Raw genomic sequence first — 7020 nt, 5'->3', positions numbered from 1 at the left:
ACTGCCAAGAACAGATCCTGAAACGGGATGGAATGTTGTCTTCGGATACCTGTGAGGAGTGTCAACGTACATTTGAATAAAGCGTAAATGACCAGATGCTTTCAAGACAGTGTATAGTTCGGGCTTCACGTCCAGTGCACGTGCATCAAGATTACTCTGAAAATTGGCACATTCGGTAAAGGACATGACACTTGTTAGTGTGCCCCTTTCACCAACCAACTGCTGTAACCCACATCGGGACCACATGAGTGCAATACCGAAATTTGCCTGGATATTGACTGCAGCATGTATACTTAGACACCTCACTGCCGAAACGTCACACGCTGGAACTTTGATGGGAAGTGCACTTTTCTCACCAAATCGAAAAGAAAAACATATTGTTTTAAGAGAATGGTGAATTTCAACATTGTCAATAGCTGTCTGAAGCAGTTGTAAAATAGGATGACAATCATCAGGCAGTATGGAAAAGTAGCGTGTGTTTTTACGGTTATTTTTCTTAGAGTGTTAGACGCAATACCTAAAGTAGATGCCTTCTGAAGCTGCCTCTCAAATTGCCGACGCAGGCTAAACAGACACCGAGATGACTTTTGTCGCACATCCGTAGCACTCATTGGGGAGTTGCTTCAATTTGGTATTATGCCCAGCCAATATTCCCATCCGTATTCATAAAACAGTCGAATTCCTACTGAATGCTTGAAATTTTGAAGGTCATGAGCACGATAATGAGTAAGAGGTACATGCTTCTTCAGCATGGATGCAATAGGCCTGATGCTTGCTTCGTCACGAGGCAGAAGATTTAGATAACGCACGGGATGATTTAATGCTGCGACTGTTTTCCATTCAATCACAATGCCATCAATATCCGATTCAAAGTTAAGGTACACATCAGACTCCATTTCGGACACTTTAACACTTCTGGCAGGAATGTAGCCGTCATTACTACGGGCAAGAAAGGAGCCAACACTGTCATGTTCTTGATACTTATTCAAAAAGGCGTTGGCATTTTCAAGGTAAACGCTTACAAAATCTTCCAATTCTTCACAGTTGTTACTTGTGGTGAAGGCGTCCATGCTTACAGATGAAGTACTATATAAAAAAATTAAAAGACGGATTATAACACCCTGCGAACCCTGTGCCATATTACATTTCAGCTTGGATACTACCAAACAGTATGTGGCATTCTTAACAAGATTCATAAGGATATGACATATCCCCCCGGCCTCCACATCTTTGAAAGAACAATTTTTCTTACAGTTACTTAAAGTACAGCTTTATTTTAGACTAAGTGCAAATCGTTTCCATGGAAATCATGAAAAAAATAAATGACAAAAATATGCAAATAGCAAAAGGCACCACTTGGGGATCTGCCTCACATATATGCCAAGTTTTGCTGAAAGATATTAAGAAGTTTATGCGTTGTGCTCCGGAAACAAAACCTACCCCTACCTTTTGACACTAAGCACAAATTGTTTCATTGGAAACTGAGAAGATAATAAATGACAAATGTGTTCAAATAGCAAAAGGCACCACTTTGGCATCTGCCTCACATATCTGCCAAGTTTTGCTGAAAGATATTAAGAAGTTTTCCAGTTGTGCTCCGGAAACGAAACCCATCCCTCACTTTTGGGACTAAGTCCGAATCTTGTGCAAGTAATCCGGATGGCTATTCTATATGGTGGATACATTCAGGATGGGCCCTACAAATTCGGATGGGCATAGTTTCAATATGAGGATGCATCCAGGATGGGCCCTATAAATACGGATGGCTATTCTACATGCTGGATGCATCAAGGATGGGCCCTACAAATCCGGATGGGCATAGTTTCAATATGAGGATGCATCCAAAATGGGCCCTACAAATACGGATGGCCATTCTACGTGCAGGATGCATTCAGGATGAAAACATGAAATGGGCTTTAAAACATTGGCGGATGACACGTTCAGGGTTTCCCGCTTTAACCGACTTTCTTAAGGCCACCCCACCATCACCGGTTAGATTTAGGGGTTGTGGTGTTTTTCGTTGCCTCATCGGCCATTGATGACACGTTCAGGTTGAAGGGCCAAGCGCCAGCTGGACTAATGACACTGTTCGTTTTATTTTACATTGAAAACCGTGGACTAATGACACTGTTCGTTACAACAGTACAAACCGTGTGCCGCTAACCGTGGCTAGTAAAAGTGGAATTAACATTTGACAATGTACAAATACCTTCTACATAGGATTGGTAATATGAAGGATGGTATAGGTTAGGGTAAGTTTAGGTTAGGGTTAGGGTTAAGTTTAGGGTTAGGGTTACGCTATGGTACAAACTGCTCCGGAATCAGGTACGGCATATGTGATGTTTGATGTTTCTGTGCAGGTGGGGACTTGCCTGGAATAGATATGGTGATTACAAACGCTGATAACTCTATTTCCATTAGCACACATAGGTATCTAATACATTACAGAGAATTACTATTCACAACTAAGTTTGTGTGGCACAGACTCAATTAAGTATGTAATTAGTGGGGGTGTCGTACCTGGAAGTAGACATTTGTTATTACAGTAAAAATCCTTTGATGTTCGGCCGAGGTAGATACATGTTGTTTTAAAGGATTAATGAGATGGGTGACACTAAAACTTGAACTGGTGAGTGAACTCGGAGTTCACTAATTAGTGATATAAACTCACTAGTTCTAACTATGAACATAGTTGCTGATATGAACTCACTAGTTAAATGACAAATAACACAATTATGATTATTTGATTGATATCAACTCACAAATTAACTATAGAATTTAGATTGATTGATATAAACTCACACTGGGTATATATCATGGTAATTCCACCAAGAATCTATCACTGTCAAAAATGGCAAACCAGCAGTTAGACTATAAGTTTCCCCGACTTCACGTGGTGGACGTTATCTAGTTGTTGAAGGCTTTGTGTTTCGATTGAATCGAAGACGCAACGATGCTTCATGGGCATCTTGGAGATGCCAGGAGAAGACATGTGCTGCGACTGTCTCTACTGTGAACGACATCATCACCAAGCATCCCAGCCCACATAACCATGGACCTGTCCATAATGAGATAAAGGTATGTTGTGCGTAAATGTATCTATAAATTATAATATTAAAATGGTATAAAGCTCTGCTACATTTGTTCATTATTTGCACAATTTTAGACAAATGTGCTCGAAAAGCACTTCATTAGATTTATGCAGCCATAACATTACATTAATTTTGGTTATATCTTATTTACAGGTCAGAGAGACACTGGACAGGATGAAGATGGTGGCCAAGTCATCTCTGGGTCCGATACCGACGCTGTACAACGAGGTTCTGGCCTCAGTGAGCGATGGTCCTTGGACGGAAGAGAACAGGTCGTTCATCGCAGAAATGCCGACGTACGACACCGTCAAGAACAGACTGTACCAGGCCCGAAGATCCACCTTCCCACCCATCCCATCTTCCCGACGAGAAATCGTGATCCCAGACGAGTTCAAAACAACCAACGCTGGCGAGCCCTTTGTCATCATCAACGATGGCGACGACGATAAGATCCTCCTTGGCATGACGACAACGGTGAACATGCAACATCTTTGTGCTGCCGAAGTTGTGTATGGTGACGGAACCTTTATGTCTCACCATCACTCTTCCTGCAGCTGTACACTCTCCATGCTATGGTTGGTGGTCAGATGTTTCCGCTGGTCTTCTTCTTGCTGCCAGACAAGGCGACTGTTACTTACGACCGCGCCTTCCGTCTCCTGAAGGAAGCAGTGGAAGCAAGAGGACTTCAGATGTCACCTCAACACATCCAGGTAAATTGATTTACATAACTCTTAATAAATGATAGTCAGTATTCATGTAGTTATTCATTATTATTAATTATATAATAATTTATTCAATTAACTTATCATTATTTGTAAAACATGGTAAACGTATTCATTATTTCCACATTTTAATCATTCCAGATGGACTTCGAAACTGCAGCGAAGAATGCCGTCTCCGTCAACTTCCCGACGACGCTGTGGAGGGGGTGTCTATTCCACTACACACAGTGTGTGTGGAAGAAGACACAAGGGGTTGGCCTTCAGGGCGACTACAACCACGACGAAGACATCACCCGCGTGTGGCTGAACGCACTTGCAGACATGCCTGACGACCCTCGCTGCCTCCGTCTCGCCGACTACGTGACCACCCAGTGGGTGGAAGGACATATACCCCAGACAGCGTGGAACCACTACCAGAACACCGGTCCAAGAACCAATAACCACCTGGAAGGTTGGCATGGTCGCCTTAAGAAAATTATTTCTAAGGCTCACCCCAATGTCTTCGAGATGTTGTCTTTCCTCAGGAAAGAGTAGAAACTGAACGAAATCAAGCTTGTTCAGTACGCTGCTGGGAGGAAACCGCCACCAAAAAGGAGGAAGTACATCCATGTCAACTCAAGACTAGAGACTCTGAAGCAAGAACTCCGAGATGGTGCCATGAGTGTCATGGTTTACGCTGATGCCGTGTCGCATCTAATGAAGTTACAGTGAACTGACATTTAGTGTGTGACTTTGAAGTGTGATGCAGTAGACCTAGTGCTAAGTACTGAATGCAATGTTAATCATGCTTTGTGTATATTATTATTTAATTTATGTATGTAATATTAATGTAAATGAACTAATAAAATAGTGATACCTGATACTTGTACATGACAGTGTTGACAATATCATTTTTGTGATATTTGTGTATATTTATTGAACTTTATTGTATACATATGACTTATGAAATAAAAGTAAGAACGAAACTATGCTATGTATTTTGTTTTTACCTTGGGAATGGTTTGTGGATGTATTCCATCTATTTACCAGTTAACATTTTTGTATGACCCATGTGGTTGAAATAACATAGAACCTCCATTGTTCTCTGGAGGCAGTGGACTTGAAAATCCTTACATGCTCCACTGGTTTGTTGTTTTAAACATCACAAATGTCTACTTCCAGGTATGTAACCTTAGTGGGGGTGAATTATTAACTTACCACGGGGTGGGGTGGAATGCTGTGCCTCACGAGAATATGCAATGAACATAAATTAACTTAAAACTAATGGTTGCATGAGAAAACTGGTTTATACCCTATGAGCAATGACGTAAAAGAACATACCACTATTGCTTTCTGTTTTGGTTACTTCATTTCATAGGATAGTAAATATGTGATTCCATAGGTTTGACGTAATAATGTGCTTGTAAGATTCATACAAATAAGATGAGGATTGCTTCTGGATGAATGTGGGTTGGCATTTAAGTATGAGGATGCATCCAGGATGGGGCCTACAAATCCGGATGGTTATATTTCATGGCGGATGCATACAGGACGGGGCCTACAAATACGGATGGCTATCCTACGTGACGGATGCATCCAGGATGATGAGGATTGTTTCTGGATGAATGTGGGTTGGCATTTGAGTATGAGGATGCATCCAGGATCGGGCCTACAAATCCGAATGGGTATACTACATGGCGGATGCATCCAGTATGGGGCCTAATCAAGCTACAATTTTATACAGTACTTTGATTCAGGAAACAATTAAATGCGTGAATAACGTTCACCATAGATGTTGATACATGCTCATACACAAATAACATACTAGATACAAGTGATATAGGAATATAAAATTATATACATGGCCACAGCCTACTACTGGACACATAGGGATGCACGGATAACATACATTATACATTCAGCTCGAATAACGCCGTACTGAACGCATAAGCATACACGAACATTATATACTGCATACGTAGGAAGAGACGAGACGGATAACATTGCGTATGCATTGAGCAACACGATTGGCATACTGGAAACACAGATAATGAGAGAGGAAACTGTATCTATCTAGACACAGAGGGAATAACGTGACACACTACAATATATACTGCATGCATACGGAATGTCAAATAGCCATACGGATTTGCATACCCCAGGATAACATGTACGCCTGCAAGCAACATACAGGATACATGTGGTCACACAGGGATTGGGAAAGGCAGGGGCCATGGGCCATTTTGCACATTAGAATAAAACATGGGCCGTTAAAATTTTAAAGTTTACTACTGATACAAGGGCAGTAATACAATATAAATTGAGAAAATGGCTTAAAATATTGAACATGGCCCATTGTTAAAGCTATGTATGTAAATACCTGAATTAACATGTTGTAGTGCGTAGTGCCTGACTATGTATGGTAAATTGTGAGGAAACAAACCTACCTTAAGGATCAGTTATGGTAGCAGCCGAGGGCTTCGGGCAATCTGTTTTTGCGCCATCTTATGAGTGTAGAAAAAAGAGTGACATTGAGATTGAATGCATAAATATTACACTGTGCAGAACAATAAGAGAAATTGGACACAAAAAGGGGCGTTACTATGAAGTGCCAATCTGTAGGAAAGACTGAACAGAAACTTGCTGGTGTATGCGAAAGCATGTAAATACATGCACATGCATTAAGAGCATACGTGATACATGTGGATGGCATGATGTAGTGACTTACTATAGATGGTAAATTGTGATGAAACAAACTTACATTTAGGACCATTTTTCGGGAAAACCAGGACCAAGTCCTTCGGGTAACGTAGGCCTTTCCATGCGCCATCTGATGAGCGTAATGAGTCTATAAAAAAGAGTCACATGGATATTGAATGCATAAATATTAAACTGTGCAGAACAATGAGAAACATTGCACACAAAAAGGGGGGTTACTATCAGGTACCAATGCAGTGCCACATGCATGCACCATGAATGATACCCATACTACACGCATGCAGAATGTAACATACCCAGGCGGATTTGTAGGCCCCATCCTGGATGCATGCTGACGAATACAATGCCACTACATATGCATGCCCCTCATTAATGCCCTAGCCCTAGCCATACTGCGGCAATACGACACGTGGCATACCCATTCGGATTTGCAGGGTGCATACTGAATGGATGCTGTGAAAGCCAGTGCCACCCAGATGCATCCGTGATGAATAATGCCCCATTCTGGT

At 41.5% G+C, this 7020-nt stretch overlaps 1 long non-coding RNA gene across 1 annotated transcript; it reads right to left on the bottom strand.

The window, feature by feature from the left end:
- Window positions 1-801: 801 nt before the first annotated feature.
- LOC124273038 lies at window positions 802-6646 on the bottom strand. Its single transcript, XR_006897525.1, has 3 exons — window positions 6555-6646; window positions 6241-6297; window positions 802-1086 (listed from the first exon to the last, which is right to left on the bottom strand). It is a non-coding gene; the product is annotated as an uncharacterized LOC124273038 (long non-coding RNA).
- Between the last annotated feature and the right edge of the window lie 374 nt (window positions 6647-7020).

The sequence above is a fragment of the Haliotis rubra genome, unplaced genomic scaffold (assembly GCF_003918875.1).
Source record: "Haliotis rubra isolate DU_JTF1 unplaced genomic scaffold, ASM391887v1 Scf1757, whole genome shotgun sequence".
NCBI classification, from domain to species: domain Eukaryota; kingdom Metazoa; phylum Mollusca; class Gastropoda; order Lepetellida; family Haliotidae; genus Haliotis; species Haliotis rubra.
The sequence above is the reverse complement of the archived record's forward strand: the minus strand, read 5'-3'. Positions and strand labels throughout refer to the sequence as shown.